The following is a 22,261-nucleotide window of genomic DNA, read 5'->3' on the forward strand; positions in this document are numbered from 1 at the left end:
GTACAATGTATTGTTGAATAATACGGCAGTGGTTTAAAGGAGGCAAAGAGAAGAGATAAAACCTTACAGTAAAATATAACAAGTGAAGAAAGTACGAATAACAAAGTAATAAAGTGGGCTGTTTGTGGAAAGACAGGTCAAAGCTAAGAAAAAAAAGTCAAGCATTTGGAGGTGGTAACTAATTTCAACTACTATCAAGAATACGGATAAAGGAAGAGTTATAATTTCGGGAAAGTGAGCTTTTATGTCACGGAGGAAGTCGCAGGTGGTCACGCAAGCGTTCCTCTAGCTGAATCCCAGCGCACAGGTCCCGAAGGAAAGAATAAGCACGGATTTAGTTTGCCGTAGTGAAACTTCTAAACGTTTCCTTCATTGGGCTGTAAACTGCAGGCAGACCTAACCATTTCAGCATCTACACTGAGCCACGTCGGCGTGAGGCATGTTCACTGAAGAGCGGCACATGTGCGCACATTGCCACATACTCAGCGACTCAAGTTCGTCCGACAGTCGGTTTCGGACCCTGTTTCATCAGCACCTCAACCCGATGCGCTACCCAATCGACCATGGACTACCGTGTGACCCAGGTAGCAGGAAAGCCGTTAGAGACAAACAAACATACATATATAGATAGTTAACCCCTGGAAAGGGTGCGAAGTACCCTACAAATGCTAACGCATTAAAAAAAAATATTGGCAGAACTCGTCTAGCGATGACTACCGACGGTAATCCCTGTATCAGTGAATCAATATTGCGAACAACGTATTGCCCCTGTCGAAACTGGTTGTGTATGACGCGCGTACGGCAGCCGCCATCTAGCGCCGCCACCACCTAGCCTGAGCGTGGCCTCCGAAAAGAGGAGTGTGGCGCGCCGGTGCCTGCGAATGCTGAGGATCTTTTCCTGTCTTGCCGTATACGCCCTGTGGCACATGCTCAGAGATCCAAGTTGGCGAGAGATTAATTGAAGAGCGCCACATACCGAGTGCGTTCAAGGCGCAGCTCGCTAAATAGCTGGCGTGAAAGACGTTCACTGAAAAGTGGCACATACCCAGTCAATTTGTGGCGCAGCCTTCTAAAGCGTCAGCCCGCTGTCATTGAGATGGGAACCCTTGTGACGTGGATTCAGTTTCACTCAGCCCCGGTTAATTTAACGTATCTTTTTCGACATTGTAGAGCGGCATATTCCCAGTTGCACATACGTAGTTACCTAAGTTGGCGTCAAAGACATTTTGACGAACAGCAACCTTCGGAATCTCGAAATTTCGACCAACCGCAACCATGTCTCCATCAGTTGCTACTTTCAATTTTCCGGATATGGGCTTACGGACCGGCCCTGGTCTGGGCCAGTCTATGGTCAGCGCAGCGGCGACAGGTAGCGCCCAGGAGACGGCGAACGGGAAAGTCATTGGAGTTAGCACTGCGTTGGGGCAAGGTAGCCGGCGAAATCGCGAGACCCTTCACCTTGCTGTGGGCGCGGCGCGTTGACGGTGAACCCTCGTAGCCTCAAGTCACAGTATAGGCATCGGCAGTAGACGTGACCGGCTTCTCCGCAGTGATACACTCCGCAGTAGGCCGCTGCGTGGGTCAGCAGGCGGGCTGGTTGGCGGCGTCTGGCGACAGAATTGTACCATCACGGGGATTTGACGTGAACGTAGAGGGGACCTGACGCCGGTGACAGCATTGTAGCATTATTTATGGTTGAAAGTGCGGCGGTTCAAGAACTATCAGTGACTGCAGGATATCGTCTCCTAGTATGGTAGCAACCGAATGCACTTGGGGCTGCGACGCTGGGACCATCTTTCGTAGTTCTTCGCACACAACTCCCCTTATCGTGTTTCGCAGGTCGCCGGAGCACAGTGCTTGAAGGACTGCGCTGTCTGGGCGTGGAGCGGCGGTTGTACTGTCTAGTACACATTTCTAATGTCTTATCAATCGTCGTAGCCTCCACCAGAACTTCTGCTACGGTCTTGGGCAGGTTGCCCGTAAATCCGGAAAAGAGTTCTTGCTTTACCTGACGCATGAGGAACTGAATTTACTTCTCCTCAGGCATATCCGGGTCGGCGTGGGAGAAAAGTCGGACCACCTCTTCCGTGAGAAGGGTGATATTCTCGTTGGGCAGCTGCACTCGTTTATGCAGTAGATGTTCGGCCCTTTCTCTTGTGACGAGGTTTGTGAATGTCAGGTTTCATGTCTTCAACGAGGACTCTCGATTTTCAAACCAAGTTCTGGCAGTCTTCCAGTGCAAAATAGACGTGACGCAGCTTGTTCTCAGCGTGCCACTTCTAGTAGGTTCACATTCTTTCGAATATCCCAAGCCAGATCTTCGGTTCTTGCATTGAAGTTGTGGGAGATACGGGGTTCTCCTCCGTACTCTTGGGACAAAGGAACGACAGTACACAGTAGTGCAAACAATCACAAGGGCATTTATTGCACCTTTCATAGATCAATGCCTGCTAGCCGAGTTGCTATCCCCAAAACATGCCGATGGGCGCGCGACAAATCTAGAAGTCCGACTTACCGCGACCTCATTGCGAGCGAATATCTTCGCCCCATGCTGGATCCCAACGCCTGGTCGTTCGCGTGTTCGGTCACGCCAACGGTCGTGCGTTCGAAGGCGGCCACGCGAGGCGGTCTCGCAGGAGCATGGTCGCAGCGCGCGCGGAATGTCCACGCTGTTCGCCGGCCCGCCGGGAAAGAGCAGCGCCTTGTCCCTCGGCGCCCGAGTAACCCCGCCGCGGCGAGACGGTCGCGCCATCTCTCGCACCGCGCTTGTACCACTCCGAGCGCCGCGGGCGCCAGGCCACGCGAGCCGTGCGGGAAAACAGCATATCAGGGGATGCGTGAGAGTCGCGCATCCCAACAAAGTTTCATGGAAACTTGAGGGCTCGCTCGGTTGTTGAAGCGCGCACGGTATAGGTGGCACTGTGGCTATCATAGCGACTGTTGACTTCACCTCGATGGTTTTCGTATTCTCAGGTAGAAGTCCGTATTCAGGGGGCTGGGTTCGTAGTCTGAAGCTTGCTCAATGGTCCGGAGTAACGTTGCTGTTGGCTTCAGGGTTGGGGCTTGGATTAGCACTTTGACGAGACGTCCCAGTACATGAACGCGCAAGACCTTTCACCAGGTGTTAGGTTGTAGTGGCGACGAAGTACACAGTTGCAAAAACTGTGAATCACAAACAAAATCTATTGGGCGAGTTGGTGGCCAGAAAAACAAGTTACATTCAAGCGACGGTGGAAGAATGGACAGGTGTCTCAACGGGCCGTTTGCCAGCTGAGTAAGCTGGCTGTGACTCCGTTAGCGCTTCCTTTTTTCGCCGGCAGGAGCGCTGCGACGTTGGGGTAATCATTTTCTGTCACCTGCTAACGTGTAAGGCCCTGCTCTTACGCATACCTTAAAAGGGTGATGGTTTGAGCTAGCTGGTTTTTCATGAGGCTGTGTGGTGCAGCCTCATGGTGCAGCCTTGTCCCGGTTCGCGCTGCGCGACATCGCGTTACGTATGCTGCTGCGACACATCCTTATAACGTGCAATGTTACTTTTTCTGCGTCACTATACTAGCTCTTGCCGACTCTGCAGTACTGTTTCTTGTTGTGTTTCGCAAACAAAAAAGATGAAGTTTCGCCCGAAAGGCGAAGCATCGATTACGATATCAAATCAGCAGACAGCCACTCAAAGTAAGGCTAGTACTTTTATTGGTCGTATAAACTTCTAACATTCGTTCACTAACTAAATTAATAGGCATGTTGTTAGCGCGCACAGCACGCATGAACACATCACAGTCGATGACTGCGGACACTCGCTGTCAAAATGCAGGCCTGAGCAAATGCGGCAGCAGCAGCGAGCGAAGTGACATTCGTGTTGCCTATCGCTTCAACGCAAAGCGAGTGCCGAGGACACACAGCATACAGAAAGCTACGAGCCACCGACGTACCTAGACTCTGCCCCCAATGCAGATCGCTCTCAAGTTATGGCCGCGCGACCACGCGCAGCAGCCAACATGCGCAGTTGCAGCCGGAGAAAATGCCGCCCCTCCCTCCTTTACCTCCCCCCGGCGACTCGCAACGCTGGGTGCCTCGAGCGCGAGGAAACAGCGCACTTCCTCTTCGCACTCGTCCCTTTCGCGCGGGCGAAATTGAGCCGCGATCGTGGGCCTCTATCGCACGCTTTCACTCGCACATATAACGTAGGGCGTGCGCCGACGGTTTTACCGCCCTTGGCCTTTATGCGGAACCTCACGGCGGCGCCGGAGCTGACGTCATAAATGTGCTTGGAGTGTCCATATAATTACTAAAGCAGTAAAATTGATATGCAACTCTAATCCTCCCACTGAACAAGCTCTTGGGTCTTGATTTGCACTGCGGTCGATCATCCATTGTCGAACAATGTCTTCGTGCTTCTCAGCAAGTTCCTCGCCTGTTCCTGTCTAGATGTGTTTGTGTTGTGTAGCAGGTAAAAACTGCGGCTACGTAGCCTCGCCTGTGTGCTCGCGTACAGGCAGTGATAGAGATGTACTCAGCGGTCGACGACATTCGAACATTTTTTTTTATATGGACGAAAACCTTTGAAATTTCTGATTTGGGACTACAGAGTCTCTGTGCAGATTGTTATGATCACAAACGATTGTTATAGCATTATTCCGGGTATCACGTTCATCACGCAGAAAGTAATATATTTCCCGCTGGGAAATGCCTCTACAGTGTGTACTTGTGCTATCTTCATTTTCGCCCCAGCGTGCCGTGTTTGCATTCACTAGACTATAGGCAGCGTAAATAAAAGATGAGAATTAAGTAACTTGCTAGATACGCAAAGTTAAGATAATGAATATGAAAAGCAACTTGCGCGGGTAGCATGCATGCTAACCATGCGCATTGCTGCACTGGGCAAGCCGCAGTTCCTCTCCTTTTGAACGGTGCATTTGCCCTTTTATTTCTGCAGAGCATGTATTTCGCACAATCTGGACACTTTATTAATTTGAGTATATTGTCACGTGGTAGTGACGGTGAAGAAAGCAGCAATACGGTGAAATACAAAACTAACTTTTATTGGGCGAACCTGTGCCCACAAAAACAGGCTACACTTATAGCACAACGATAGCGGCGAACACGGTCGGCGATCGTCGGAAATCTGATCAGCGGGTCAAGCGCGTCGGCTTTTAAAGAACAGTCGTCGAACGTTCCAGACTAATCGTTCGGACCCGCGTGCCTTACACAAAGTTCTACACCATTCAGGTCAGGTGATGAAATCAGATAACATAAGGTTCGGCGACAACAGACAGCGGATAGAAGCATCGATAACTTTCCAGAAACTTCGGATACATGCAGGCGCGTCCCACGCTGTGCGATTACATTTGTTAGGCGGCGAAACGTGGTCGCCCGATAAAGATAAGTACACGTGTCAATATATACCTCGTGGTCCGCATGCGCTCTCTCCTTCTCCAGCGTCGCAAAAGGTTTCTCAGTTAAAAAAAGTCGCAGTTTGGCCCGGAAGGCGAAGCACAGATTGCGATAGCAAATTAGTGTATAGCTGTACGAAGTAGTAATAGCAGTTTTATTGGCCGTATAAACTTCTAAACATTCCCTCACTAACTAAACTAAGAATGATAGAATATGCAAGCGCGACTGAACGAAGATGCAGAAACAGACACACTGAAACAGCGCTGTCTCTGTATGTCTTTCTACGTCCTCGTTCAGTTGCGCACACATTGTATCATGGATTCAAACCAGCTAGCCCGCCAAAGTGTTATAACTAAATTAACAGGCATGGTGTCACGCGCACACATGTAAACATCAACGCATCTCGCTTTACGAGTGCGGAAACTCGCTGTCAAAATGTTGGAGTGAGGAATCGCGGCAGCAGCAGCGAGCGAATTGACCTTCATGCATCTCTCGCTTCAACGTCAACGAAACGCTGAAAGCACAGCGCATACGAAGCTACCGGCACTAGGCGCACTCTGCTAACATCGCAGATCGCTTTCAAGATGAGGCCCACGCGGGCGCGGGAGCGCACGTAAGATACGCCGCCCCTCCCTCGCCCCACCCCCGTGCCTCACGCGCGACAGGAGAGGGCGTGCTTCCGGCCTGTCTTCCTCGCTCGCGCACGCAAAATTGAGCCGCGTTCTACAGCTCACCCTTGCCCGCTTTCACTCGCACATGCAGCATACGGCGCGCGGCGACGATTTTATCGCCCTTGGACCTTATACGGAAACTTACGGCGACGGCGAGAGCGACGGTGACAGCAGAAATGCGCCTGTAGTGTCCATATAATTGCTATCGCAATAAAAATACCTTACCAAAAAAAGTGCCTTACGTGAAATTTCATAACCACAATTTACAAAGGTTGCCTGGCATGCCTGTGCGCTTGCAGTGAACACGCAGGACCGGAGACGCATAGAATTTCGGGAAGGTGCTGCTAGCAGGAGCTAGTGCGGGACCGTAATTTTAAAGTAAATATGCAGTTGGAAAGCTAGATACCTACCTCCGACGAATAATGCGCAACACAAAGACATTTATGAAGCAGGGATTGTCTTCTGTTAGCGGGAGCTGGTTTATTTGACATGCGGGGCTAGAGACAGCCTTGACTCCCGATCGCGTGCAGTGAGAAACCGCTTCCGAAGAATTTTGCATTCCGCAATAACCTTATGGTTTTGCATTTGTACCAAAGTTCAGCACTCGTAAAGACGCCATCTCTACAGTGAACTTTCACGAGTTGCGAAGCATATTGAGGTGTGGATAGCGCTACTAAGCTAATATAGACTGGGCACGTAGACTTCCATAACATGTGGTTGCTTCACAATCCGGTTCTCTTCTTTACGCAGCTTCTCGGTCTTCTTATGCGACCACATGACAACTGCTCGGAGCACATGTTGTCACCGCCGTTGCGCATGACCGTGATGCGCTACCACGACACGTTTATCAATATCCAATATGGATGCCAAGGAATTGCCTGCATCATCGCCTCACGGCAGCAAGCCCTGAGCGCTTCCTGTGGGACGTCACTATGCCGATACTCTGTAAAAGGGCTTGCAGCACTGGTTCTTGTCAATGGGCACGGCGGCTTACAGACCATGAGGTTACTTCGCAATACGGTTCTCTTGTCTACGCACATGAGTAGACAAATATTTTCGATCTTCTAGAGCATGTTTGCTGGTGCTGCCGTGCCCATTGATGAGTTTTGCATCGCATGTGGGACTTTATTCGCTCAGAATGCTATTGTTGTTTCGAAGGTCCTGACCTAGCACAAATTGAGAATCAACTGAAATCAATTGCATCCGACATCAATGAAAACAAAGGCATATGATTCTCTGCTAGTCATGTCAAATTGGACACTCTGGCTGCCCTAGAAGAGAACCGTCACTTACAGCGCACACATAGACGAGTAACAACAAGGAAGACGAAGACAAGCGCTTGTCTTCTTCGTACTTTTTGTCCCTCGTCTATGTATGCGCTGTAAGTGACGATTGATACCATGGAATACCAACTAGCCCGTACCCAAACCTATAGGAGAAGGTCTCTTCACGCGAGAACCAGATTGACCCCATGAGCAACACAATCCAGTCACTTGAAGCACAAATTGGCGATTTGGAGAACCATAGCAGAATATCCAATTTAATCATTTATGGTCTTCCGGAAAGAGAAGATACTGAATTACTGGAAAAGGCTGTTAATAATGGTATTTTCAGATAATCCTTGAAGTAAAGGACATTGATATAGAGCGCATTCACAGGTTGGGTATGCCAAAGAATAGGAGGTACAGGCCCTTAATTCCCCCAAGCAAAGGGACTCGTGGAATAAAATACCTATAAGTTGAAAAATACAGAAGTTTCGATTGGTGAAGATTTCTCGTAGAGAGTACTTGAAGTCAGAAAAAAGTTATGGGCAAGCACAAAAACAAACCGCTAAACGCATGATATGCTTTCTTTGGCTTTTGACAAATTGTGTATCAATACCGTGGCCTATGTGTCGGACGACAACATAAATTATAAAGTGCTACTGCAAAAAACAAACAAAGAAAAAAACGGAAACATCAAACCGAATTGTTGCTTGACACGCAGTTGCATCACATACAAACCTTAAAAAAAATAAATTATAGCCTTCACGTGCCAAAACCACGATCTGATACTGAGGCACGCCGTACTGAGGGTCTCCGGATTAATTTTCACCAACTGGGGTTCTTTAACTCACACATAAATCTAAGTACGCGGGTGTATTTGCATTTCGCCCCCATCGAAATGCGGCCGCCGTGGGCGGGATTTATTCCCGCGACCTCGTTCTAAGCAGCCAAACACCATAGCCACTAAGCAAACATGGCGTGTGCGCAAACCTTGAGGTATCTGAATAACCAAATCAGCACTTCATCACGCTTCTACAGTGAAACGGCCAGTCGTTTTACTCATATGTTAAGCCAAAGAAACGTATCTGAGACTGTTCAATATTAATGGCCAGAGCATTACTAACAAAAAAAAAAAAGCCGGGAATTAAAATTCATTAAACATGACCTGCCCATTTCAGTCCTTACTAAAACTCAATTGCCCAGCGACATAGCTGACGACTTAGCCTTTCCTTCTTACTCGTATAGAGTACTTCCCAGAGACAGAGAAACCAGGGCGGGGGCGTGGCAGTCTTTGTTAAATATTCAATTGAGTCAGTAGTACTCGATGACTTTTGCGATCTGGAATGTTTATGCATAAAAAATATCTGACTAGGATCATAGTTTTGTGCTGATAGCGTGCTACTGGCCACGTGAATCTACTCCTGATTTCCTAATTAAGTTACGAGAGTGTATGTATTTCTGTCAAGATAAGAAAGTTTTTTGCTCGGTGATTTTTTTTACTCAGCGTTGATTGGGAGCGACTGCAAGGGACAAGCAAATGCAACAAAATAGGAATACTGTATTTGATATTATGTTCACTCATGACTTGGCTCAAATTGTTAAAGCCCACTTGCATCCAAGGTTCATGTAGATCGACGTTAGGTGTGGTCTCTATGAGCCGTGATTTTACAAAGCACAGTCTAATATAGTTGAAGAAGGTTTATCGGACCACTGTCTTGTATATATGTCAATACATCTGGTGAAGTTCGTTCCTCATAAAAGTAGTAGCATACGTTATATTACAGATTATGAAACAGCAGATGATGCTTCTGTGATTTCGCATAAGGAAAATGGCATGAGTGATTATGCTGAAAAGCTTAATAAAATATTTTTCCTATGGGAAAGCTTTGCTGATAAGTGCAATTATTGCTTGAATACGTTTGTATTAAACAAGGGAAAGAAAGTGCACTAACGCACACCCTAGATAACGCGAAAGATTACTAATTTAAAATGGAATTAAACTATGTAAAACGGACTAAAACGTCTACTCCCGTTCCTGTTGTGATTAATGATATCAAAAACGCTCTCACACGTGCAATGCTTGATTCTGAGGACTTGTCTTTCACAACAACATTTGCGAACTTTATGAAACATTAACCAATAAAATTTTGGGCCTATTTGAGCGATGGTGAGAAGCACGTGACGCAGTATTCGGTTGATGGTTACTCTTACAGATTAACAGGTTATCGTTCAGTATTTTAACACTTATATTACTGGTGTGTTTTCTAAAGGAAGTACCTGCGTGAATCTGAGTCAGGGGGAATTTTGAGCATCGGAAGTTGATATTTTTTTGTATCACGGTTTAGTCGCGATGTTGTTAAATCTGAAAACAAAATCGACTTGCGGTTTTAACAATTTATCTATTTTTCTTCGTCGTTATGCCAAAACTATTGGTAAATTTCTTGTGATTTTTTTTTCGACGTTCACTATTGCCTGCGAGGCTACTTGATTATGGAAGGCCGCTCGAATTATACCCATATATAAAAAAGGTGAGCGTTTGTTACTTGAAAATTATTGCTCAATATATTTAACATCTGCTTGTTGTAAACAACAACACCTTTCCGGCAGAAATGACGGCCTTTGCTTTCTTTGGGGCTGTTGAATTCAAATGTTTCACTGTAAGCTTTGCCGTCGTATTTGAGGCTCGTAGTAGTGACACCATGATTCGTCCCCAGTCACAACTGCAGACAAGAAGTCGTCATCCTCGTTGTGATACCGGATCACGTGAGTCAAGGCAGTGCTGAACATCTCCGTCTTCTAGCGGTGATTCAAAAGCTTCGGAATCCATTGCTCACACAAGAGCCGGTAACCGAGACGTTCATGAATGATGGTGTGAACCGAACCGTGAGTGATGTTCACATGCTCTGCCAGTTCATCGATGCTTATCCTCCGTTCTTGTCAAATCAGCTCATCAACCTTAGCAATTGCGTTGGGGCTGATTGCACGGTGGTTTTGGCCCGGTCTTGGATCGTCACCGCAACTTTCACGTCCTTCTTTGAACCGTTTGCTCCAAAGCTTCACAGTGGCCAATGAAATGCAATGTTCAACGTACACGGCAGCTATACGGCGACTGATTTCTTTTTGGGAAATCCGTCAACTGTCAAAAAATTTACGGCATCACGCTGTCCAACTTTTGGAGCGTCGTTTATGTCACGAAACCATGTTCAACCCAGTGTATGAGAGCATTAAACAACATTTATCCTCACACCTGCGTGCCACTTTTCTAAATGAGAGATTCCTGTGAGTGCTACGTGCATGCCTGGCAGATAATGAACAGAACCATTATTGCGTGGGGCCGGTTGGTTCACTTTCATTTTGACTCACCCTCGTACATTAGAAATGCGAAGATACAATGCAATATACAAATGCGATGATACAGTTTGATAAATGGCAAAAAAGTGCCTCTGGAAACAAAGTTCACTGCACCTATACACAAACCCTCGCAACAAGATATTTAAATATAGGTATAAGTCTCCAATAAATCTACGTATCTAAGAAAAAGTCACTGTATAGAATGCGCCAAACAAGGCAAATAGGCATTTGCGCAACCACAGATTCCCAGATGACAGCCCCCCTTCACTCCAATCCCCCTGATGAATCGCGCGGGAAAGGAGGCGGCGCGCTTCCTCCCCGTTTCTCTCCTTTGAGCACACAATACTGCCACCATCGTCGGCTCATCCCTGCCACCCCCGCCCCCTTACGCTTTCACTCGCACATACAGCACGCGGCGCGCGGTCACGATGTTATCACCCTTGTACTTTATACGAAACATGAGGGCGACGGCGATGGCAGTAATGCGCCTGGAGTATCCGTATAATTGCTGCCTCAATAATATAATAAGAGTATCCGGCAACTGAAGCGTCCCGTGGCCCATTACTATGCGCAAAAGTAGAAGTTTTAACGAAATCGAACTTTCACCATGCGACAATTTGCTGCCCCGCAACGATGCCTTTCTTTCTAATGTAGGGCGGGGTCACCGAAATGAGAAAGCGCAAAGGAAAGCATGTTGGCGACAACCGAATGCCTACTTTGGGCACCTAATGTGGCTACCGAAAGAATACCGAAGAATACGTGAGACGCTTGGTTTACAGAGAACCATACGCATACTGCTCAGTATCCTACACCGGCGAGACAAAATTGTCCGGAGAGGTTGCGCTAAGGCGAACGCATTGCAATCCGTCGAGTCCCTGCGGCAGGGTTGCCAGATCTCCGGAAGAAAAAGTAGCCGAAAAAATCTGAGAAGAAGCCAAAAAGACGCCAACTACTGCAAAAGCTTTAATTGGTAGCCAAAAATCTAGGCACAGTGCGACAAACGAACATTTTCCCATTTTTAATGCTAAAATAAAGAAGAACAGGAGAGAAAGACCTGTAGTTTCCTGCTACGCTGATGACAAACAAAAATAACAGAACAAAACAGTAGTTATCACATAATGTTGTATCGTAATTTACCTAATGTATGACCAATTGAAGTTATTTGATAATTTCTGCCACACACTTGCGTGCTTCCTCATAGCCGAAGTGGTGTCGCAAGTTTCGGTCGAATGAACTTGCTGAACGCTGTCCTTGCCCACATGGTTATATGAACTCTATGCCGCTATGACTTCACTTTAAACGTTCCCGTGCGAACTCGATGACGTCACACACGTTCTGCGCTCCCTGGTACGCAGTCGCATATTGTCACGTAGACATGGGCACCTGTAATGGCATGGCAACCATGACGTATTTTTGGTTGTTGCAGTGTTGCAGTATTTTTGGTGTTGCAGCTTCTAAAGGTAGCCAATTTGGCGAGAAATCGCCACGTCTGTCAACCCTGCCTCGCAGTGATGATGGCGAGCGACCATGCATTGTCTCTTTTTATCGTCTGCTAGACAGAAAGCGTCCAAAACTTTGTCAGGCGAAAGTACACTCGGCCAGAGAACAACGAACGCGCATCGAAGTGCGCCGCGCGATGGTCGGGGCACCACGAGGAAAACGCATGCGCTCTGGCGGGCTTCGGCACCCCGCGGGTAGCGAGAACAAAAAGAAAGAAAAAAAGGAATTTAACAGGCTCAATGTGTCCTCGCGAATCAAAGTCAAAATAGAAAAATAAATAAGAATATAGTTACCTTTGCTGTCTTTAGTGTCTTGACTTGGTTGCTTGGCGCAGGTGAAAAAATTGTTTTTCCATATTATTTTCTGTGACGTGACGGCAAAAACGAGCCATCACAACGCTTTGTCTCATAGGACCTCGCTGCGTGCTTTGTCAATTTCTCTGACAGTGTGTTGATTTGGCTTGTCTCGTTGTATGTTCCGATGTACGACTTTAGACAACTCAATGCACCTATGACATCAAACGTTTATAACAACATTAAAACTACAGAGTTCCTGAATTGAAAATCTAAAGTACGACTTTGGAAATGCCAATGCACCTTTCTTATCAAAAGTTTATGAGAACTTTACACCCATAAAGTTTCAGAATTTAAATCCGTAGGCTCCGTGCATTCTGGGGTCTCCGCGAGAGGCCGCGACGAGCCCGCTCGCCGTCAGAACGCCCTTGAAACTTTGTGCTCGCGTGGGGCTCCTTGCGTTATGGGACTCCCGGTGCATGGGCGTTGCCGCGAAAACCAGCCCGATTTCGCAATGTTCGCGCTGAAAAGTCTTTTCGAGCCTGAAAAGCACATTCTAGACAAAATCCAGAATGATTTCCGGCGCCGGGGGTGTGTTTTAGTCGGCAGTGCATGACAGCATGGAGGGGCAAAACGTGACATCGGACGCAGTTTCCAATGCAATTAAAGACATTATAAATATATTTCATTTGAAAAGTATTTTTGCAATGCAAGCTGCTTTATGCAATTGAACGCGCTTGTTAATGCATGACATACACTCAAAGAGCATGAAAACATACAGGGAGTAATCGCACGCGCTTGTCTAGTGCCTGTAAGCATGGAATGAACAAACAAACAAACAACTGAATGATGCACACTTGTAATTTTTCGCGCAATTCCAAGCCATTGCTGTGGCTGATCCCTTATGCTGTCTGATGCTGCAGTCAATACGACGGCACGGAGCACAAAAGATGGCATATGTGGTAGCAGATGACCGTCTCTAATGTGTAACCCAGTGAGCCCTCATTAAACTGCTACAAGATGTTGGCATCACAGCCAATTAAGCGCTTCAATATGCTGGATGTCTTCATCTGTGTTCTTCGAAGTCTTTCCATCTTCTTCTAACACTTGTAAATTTGCCCTTGAATATGCATGATGTCCTTTGGTTGTGGAGTGTATTCTGAGGAACAAGAAGGGGAGATTCCTGCAATTCCTGAGAGAGAGAGAAACTTTTATTGACAAACGATTTACGTGCAGTGGTCGGAGACCCTTTAGTCCAAGGCCCCGCTGGCCTCGGCCGCCCGCTTGACCTGTCGTATGAAGGACTGTTGTCCCGCCAGGTCTGAGCTGGTTAGCTGTGCCTCCCATTGCTCCATTGTGTGGTGTGTTTTATCAAACGGGTGTGATTCAAAATCCCAAGTAATGTGTTGTAGTGTTGGTATGCCTCCGCACCACGGGCAGTCGGGCCTGTAGCGATAGGGGAACATGGCATTCTGTAATTTAAGGTGGGGGAATACCCCAGTCTGAATTTTGCGCCAGCTGGCGGCTTCCTCTCCACTGAGTTGTGGGTGAGGGGAGGGTATTTTTTTCTGGTTGCACGCTGATGAGCGAGAATCTCCCGGGCATTCGTTGGATTGGGGTCATTACAGTGGCTACCTGGGACCGTCCCAGTCGAGTCGGCCCGGTTAATAATACCTCGGGCTAGCGAATCGGCCAGTTCATTCCCCTCAAGGCCTGTATGACCTGGACACCATAGGATCCGGTGATGATGGGCGAATTTCGTCGGTATTATTGAATGGCATGTTTTGGTCACGTGGCCCCTGAGAAAAAGGCGACATGCTTCTTGAGAGTCTGTTATTATGGTGACGCTCTTTTGCGTGCGTTCCGCGTGAGCGAGGGCCATTGCCACGGCGAAAGTCTCGGCTGCCGCCGGACTACCTGCTTTGACGGATGCCGTAAATTGTTGCTGTGCTTTCGTGTCAACGATTGTCACTGTGTACCTCCTGATGTTCTTTTGGGCATCACTGGCGTTCGAGTGTACGTTCGGATATGCTGCTGCGTCCGTGTATATTGTGTTGGACGTGGGATTATTTTCATACATTGCTCTAATATGTTGTGCGCGTGCTTTTCGCCTTGCTTTATTGTATTCAGGGTGCATGTTTTTGGGTATGGGGGCCACTGTTATTCGAGCTCGTGTTGAGGTTGGTAGTGGTAATACGTGTTCGCTGATAAATTGTGGGTGTGGGGAAATACGTGCCCTTGTCAGCAGGGCCCGTCCTGCGTGAGTGTAGCTCAAGCGTTCCCTCTGGGAGATTAGTGTGGCTTGTTTTAGTTCTTCGAATGTGTTGTGTACTCCTAAGGCTAGCAGGCGATCTGTGGACGTCCCCTTGGGTAGACCGAGCGCCGCTTTGTATGCTGATCTTATTATGATGTCGACCTGCCTTTCCTCCTCGCGACTAAGGAAGTGGTAGGGCAGGCCATACGTGACTCGGCTTATTAGTAGTGCTTGGACGAGCCTCAGCGTGTCGTGTTCTTGCATGCCCACTTTCCTATAAGTTACGCGACGAATCATTTGCGCAATGTTATTTGCGGTAGTTTTCAATGTTTTGATGGTGTGGGATGCGTTCCCGCTACGTTGGAGCCAGAAGCCCAAGATCCGCATCACCTTAACTTCTTGGACCGTGTGTCCTTCCACAACGATGTTGACAGGTCCGTTGGATATGTAGCCCCTCGAGTGTACCCGAATGATCTGCGATTTTTCGGGGGCACATTTGAGGCCACTGCTCCTCGAGAATTTGTCTACTTCTTCGGCTGCTTGAGGTTCTTGCAAGGAAAAGGTAAGCAATACTGTAGCTTTCAAAGCTTTTGAATGCCGATGCTCTTTCGTGGGATGTATATTTTTCTGATCTAACACAGCGATTGTCGCTGGTATTAACATATGTCATTGAGAAGAATGTTGACAAGCAAGCATTGTTATAAATGCTAAGAAAAAAGAAACTTTCAGCGTTAAGGGCTCTACACACAATTAAAACATGAAGACACGCACCTTAAGCGCATTGCAACGCGGATAACAACGCTCCAGCAGACATACCACGGATACAGAGTTTGAGCGCGCACATTATTGCCATACAGCAAAATCTTGCACCTGCACGCAATGTATAAATACGCATATTTCTTTAGCAAAACTGGCACACCACACTTTCTCAGAAGTCGTTGCGCGCAGCCTTTTTCAGTAATGAGCATAAAACCCTCTGCACTGAAATGCATGTGTTCATCAGCCACATTTCTTAAAGAACCATTTCATTTTCCCTTCTTTTAGAACGTCGTCATTGTTGCGGACGTGCGTCGTAGCTCGGGCGCCACCGAGACGCTCTTATCGCTGGCATCACCACCCATTGCTGAGCATGATAAAAAAAAAGAAAAAAAAGAAAGGAATGCAAACTGAAATACAACGTGACAAATGGGCAGCGGCTGTTCATGGCTTCAAGGGCGTGTTGCAAGTGTTGCAGATAATTACTAAACCCCCGTTTTTCTATTGTTTTAGTGCGTCGTACGAAATTCGTTGTTTATTTCTCCGGCGTCCTCGGTGAGCTAAACAAGGCATCTTGTTTATATCTGGGGAAAATTAGGGGGAAGGGTATGGCCAATGTGCAGGCAATGTTCTCAATAGGTGTGTTAAATGCGCACTTTCTAGTAGTATGCGTATGTAAATGGTCCATAGCGTTATTTGCCTCTCTTACGAGCGGTGCAAAACTTACTCGGCTGCGCCGACATTATTACAGCTACAACTGAGGTAAAATTTTGCGAACATAAAGGGAACAATAGGCGAAGTTTATGTCGGTTGGTAAATGCGTTTTGATCAAATACAGCGTTAAAAATTGTAAGCAAGTGTTCGAAGGTATCACGCTGCTGGCATTAGCTAGGTTTCTCAATGTCGAACTGTGCGTTTCAGTTATCTTATACTTTGAAAGATTAGGCAACATTTTAAGTGCAACGTATCACGTAGTTTTAACGGTTCTGGCTTATTTAGAAGCGTTACGAATAATCATTGAACTCTCATCTTTTTTTCTTTCTACTTTTTCATGCGAAATATATTAGTTACGCCTCGTATCCTCATTGAACAGGCAGCTTCCTTATGTTTGGTGACGGTAAGAACAAGTTAATGAGTGATGTGTAGGTGAAGTTTAAAATAGATGGGTACTTGTGGCTTTCGCAATAAATTACGTACGTGGGCGCTCTAGACTGTTGTGAGCGTGTCCAACGAGCGGGGAAGAATTGAGCCCGCTGCCCTGGCAAAACTATAAAAGCCACCAAGCCCAAATTTAGCAAAAATTGGTGCCACGCTATGGAAACTCTCTGCGCGAAGGTAAAGGCGGTTGGATGAAACAGTCATTGCACAAAAAATTCTTATGCAAGCGTTATAGTGTGTGATGTGGCCGCTATCAGCTATGCATCTCAGTATCCCGACATAGCTGTAGGTTACGACAGGTTTATCTGTTGTGGAAAGAGGACGGGAGTCATAAAAAGTGCAATGGGCGACAAAATCGTTACACACCTTGTCCACTTAGAAGCGTTGCAAATAATTATTGAGCCGTCGTTTTCTTTCCCTATTTTCAGGCGTCATAACGTCTTCCGACTAGGTTTCAGCGATTTCCTCAGTGAACAAAACAATACATTTTGTTTATAATTGGCGAAAATAAAGGACGCGGTATGGGCAATATGTAGGTAAACTTCAAAGACAGGGGAATAATTATGGCACTTGCAGTAAATTACGCATGCAAGCAATCCGGAGCTTTATTCATGTGTTTGGCGAACAAAGAATTTATCCCTTTGCCCGGCGAACTATGTACTCAACCGATACCAAATCTACCGGGATGGCAGTGGGTAAGGGGGCGGCGCAAGGAGGGAGAGAGGACACCATGGTAAATGTTACGGCGAAGTAACATGTTTGTTGATGAATTACTGGCTTTTTAAAAATTTTCAACAAGGATTGTTCCAAAGCATTACATGCGGGCAAGTTTCAAACGGGACCACCATATATATATGGGCAGGGTATTAGACTATGCGATATATTTACAAGAAACTCAAACCTTTATTGCAACTATTCGAAACAAACAGCTTCACTGGAAAGCCAGTTGCAATTCTCCAAGGTCGCACATCCCTGCTGTCTTATCTTTTTGGGAATATTGCATGTAATTTGTGTTGATTGCACTCCGTTGCGTATAACCTCGACACTAGTATTACCTGAGCTATTGATAACTTTCTGTTGTGGACTTAAACAGCAAGTAGAATTCTTTAATTATTAAAATCATTTGTAACAAATGTGCATTTTTACGTGCGCTGTATCGCTGCTGCTGGGCTTTAGGACCTCTATGAGGCCCTGATTCCCTCTTGTCCCTTCATCATTTTGAGATTGCTTATAGTTGCAAGAAATAAATGCAATGCTCAGTGATTATGCTGTAGGGCTGCTGAGCACGAGGTCACGGGATCAAATCCCGGCCACGGTGGCCGCATTTCGATGGGGGCGAAATGCGAAAACACCCGTGGTACTCAGATTTAGGTGCATGGTAAAGAACTCCAGGTGGCCGCAATTTCCTGAGTCCTCCGCTACGGCGTGCCTCTTAATCAGCAAGTGGTTTTGGCACCTAAAACCAGCTAATTAATTTTTTAAATCAATGCAAATTAAAATAGTTTTTCGGGCTCCCATGGTTCACCAAGTGTGATTCATAAATTGGTCAATGTCTATTAAATATTATTATCGCTCACGGAAGTATCTCCGGGCTTTCACTTATTGTAACAGTAATACGCAATGTGTGTGTGTGTGTGTGTGTATGTATATATACATATACACACGACAAGAAAGGGGTTAACTGCATATCATATCATATCATATCATATCATATCATATCATATCATATCATATCATATCATATCATAAGAAGCCAACAAACGCTGACGCCAAGGACAGCATAGGGGAAATTACTTGTGCTTAACAAATGAAATAAAGAAACGATAAATTAACGGAAGTGAAAGTGGATGAAAGAACAATTTGCCGCAAGTGGGGAGCGATCCCACAACCTTCGCATACGCGTGCGATGCTCTACCAATTGAGCTACCGCAGCTCAATTCGCGAGAAACCGCAGGCGGCGGATGTGAAACATCCTTTCTGCAGCAGGCGTCACGACTCATATATATATATATATATATATATATATATATATATATATATATATATATATATATATATATATATATATATATATATATATATATATATAGAGAGAGAGAGAGAGAGAGAGAGAGAGAGAGAGAGAGATCAGACCATTAGCGGTTTGCCCCGCTCCCCCCTATCGAGAAATGATTGGTGCGCCACAGCTATATGGTACTCTATGGCGGTACCTCCGACAACAGTCTTTTTGTCGTTCAAACCGAGCCAAGCTCGGTCGATGTCCTAGCAATATGAGAGGCTTACGTGGTGCAGCTGCCTCTCGCAGCACACGAGGCAAGGAACAAGAGCAACAAGACGTCTCCCGCAGTGCATCATGAAGAGCACCACCAGTGTTCGTCAATACCTAAAGGAGTAACTTGGTTTTAGGAGGAAAATACAGAAGGAGCCAAGTTTTAGCTTCGCATTTGCTCTCCGATTCGCTCAGAGAGGTGCGGGTTCAGCCCGGTGGGGTGGTGTCCACGCAGCCGATCAGCAGCAATGCCGACGTATGTGCGCACGGCGCTGGTGTCAGCAGTAGAAGGCTTCACTATAGTCTCGCTTCGTAGCCTGTCGAGAGGAGCTTGACGCTGCCTCTGTCTGACTCAATTTCGCAGCCAAACGCGTCGGTCGGTTGTCTGGAGACCTAACGCTCCTCACGTTGGCCACGCATTCACCGTTGATAGCGCCACGCGATGGCGCCGGCGAGAGCCACGGTGAAAAGACGCGCCAAGTGACCGTATAATCGCTTTCGCCTTAAAAGCTGAATAGCTCGACAGTGTCGGAAGCCAGCCTGTATTCGGATTTCAAGCTTGTTATAGTACACGGTGTTAGCTTTGAAACGGCACAAGCAAGACCAAGAAGTTTGCGGAACACAGGAGAGCCACTGTGCTCTGTACGTGTTTTCGTACTGTAAGCGCTGTTTGAAATGGGAACATTATCGAACTCGCCCAACTGCCTACTTTGCAACTGAGGCGTTGTAGGGTTTTACTGGCTACGGTCACCAAATACTTGAGGAACTGGACGTTTATCTCGATTCCACATTGCGTAAAAATTCCTGGCCGAGTTTACTTACGCCGAAGCTCGTCTCAGCTGGCCGGCATCGAGCTTTTTACTACCATACTAGTACAGTTCAACGCAAGAAACGCAAGTATGACACTGCGTCGTAAAACGCTGTGCATTGACGACCCAGCTATTGCAGCTACTGCAGTTGTGTCCAGGAAATACACTAACGTGTGCTATTCATGAGCCTGCTAATAGCGCTGAACGAGCCAATCTCGACCGTATGCCTACCGCTCCTAACGTTCCCTTATTCGTCACATAGGACTACGCATTTTGATCCCATAGTATTTTAAAACGTGACTATAAATTTTTTTATCCGCATTAAGATCCAATCTTCATTTACGTTTCGCCACGGCGTGTTCTGTATATATTGAGCACGTAAGCATATACTTCGCTCACAATGGAACAGTAATTTCGGTGCATTCCTAAAGCTTATTCACATAACAGCTAGCACTTTACAACAAGCTAAATGTACAGCGACTGCATCCACTTCTGGCGTATTTGTCTATGCTGCGCTGTCGCGGTCACAACGCACTTTGCCTAAAAATATTACGTGAGAGCCTATCTCGCGATGACTGTCGACGGTAACGCGATTAGAGTTCAAGCAATGAAGCGGCACATAGTATTGCTAAAGACACGTCTATTAAGAATGTGTAGCGTTGGAATGGAATGGTGACCATTCTGAGTGTTACGTTGCTTCGGCTATTTGTGGAATACATTATTTTCACTAATGACCTACTGTGCAATGACATTCACGCGCAACGGTCATGAGCATGATGTATGATGACGACTGTATGACGACGGCGCAGGGACGACGAAGAAATGACGTTGATGGAATGTAGGAGGCAAGCTCATGACGATGGTATAACGACATTGAGATAACAATTCAATACTAGCGATGCCTTAACGCCGACAAAGTCACTGCGATGGCATAACATTGGGATGACGAATACTATATAACGAGGATGGCGTGACGACAGCGGCATACGGAGAGTCAGACGATCAAATTCTAATGACAATGGAATGATCACGACGGCGTCCCAATGACGCTATGGCAACGAATGTTTGACAGGAGCACGGCGGCATGAGGACGACTGTATGACGAAACGCAGTTACGACGGTGAAATGACGAAGGAATCACATGAAGCGATGAATGCTGCATGGCGACGTCGACATGGTGGCAGCGAGATTACGAGTCTGAAATTATGTAGATGACGCAACGACTACAGCTTGACATCGATGGAATGATCACAATGGGCCGACGACGAGTGCAATGACCACGATCGCGTTCCAAGGAGCCTATTGCGACGACTGTATGACGGCGATGGTGCGTCGACGACGGCTAAGACAACCGGGCGAAGAAAGTGTATTGGCCACGATGGAACGACCACCACGGCTTGACGATGTCACTCTGACAACTAATGTATGATGACGACTGCCTGATAATAACGCAATCAAGGCGATGTCATAACAACGGCGGCGTAATTATGAGTGAAGGACCAGATCTTTATTGCGATGGAATGACGAAGAAGAAATGGCGACGGGGAAACGGCGAAGATGGTATACAATGACGGCATGATGCCAATGGGATGACGTTGTGAAGTGATCATGATAGTAACACGACCGCGTGACGATGACAGCGTGATAAAATTGGTATAACGACTGCTGTGTGAAGACGATGACGTGACGAAGACAGCACGGCGAGAGTGGAATTACGAAGTTAGAATGACGACGGCGGAAAAACGAAGATTGCATCACGGCGACGTATGACAACCAACGCATGACGAAGACCGTATGACAAAAACACAATGACTACGATGGCATGACAACAATATGAGCGCGATGAGATGTCGATGACCTTATGGTGACGCCGACCGCATGACGAGAAAATGATGAACAGGGAGAGACGACGATAGGGAGACTTCGATGGCATCACGGAAGTGGCATGAAAACGACTGCATCATGACGGCATGACAACGACGGCGTGACGATGGCGGCATGACAAAGCCGGCATGATAAGAGTGGAGGAGGAAGCTTGAATGGGTATGATGCAAGGGCGACGATGGCATCCCGACCATGACGACGATGGCATGATTAACGGTCCAAGCTATCATACAACTTGGGCCATTGGGTCATGCAAGAGGTGTGGCTATGACGGCAGGACAAGAACACAATGATGGAATTGAAAAGAAGACATAGTAGCGACCATGGTGGAATCATGACCACGAGCACTAAACTAATGGCCCAAGGTCACAGAAACTTCGGTCAGTGCGTTGGCTTCAGACGCTATAAATAGATATAGGCACAAAATAATACCGGAAGTAGGCAAATATTGCCACCAATGGCAACACACACACACACACACACACGCGCGCACGCACACACACACACACACACACACACACACACACACACACACACACACACACACACACACACACACACACACACACACACACACACACACACACACGCACGCACGCACGCACGCACGCACGCACGCACGCACACGCACACACACACACACACACACACACACACACA

This window comes from Dermacentor andersoni, chromosome 6 (assembly GCF_023375885.2).
Source record: "Dermacentor andersoni chromosome 6, qqDerAnde1_hic_scaffold, whole genome shotgun sequence".
Classification (NCBI taxonomy): domain Eukaryota; kingdom Metazoa; phylum Arthropoda; class Arachnida; order Ixodida; family Ixodidae; genus Dermacentor; species Dermacentor andersoni.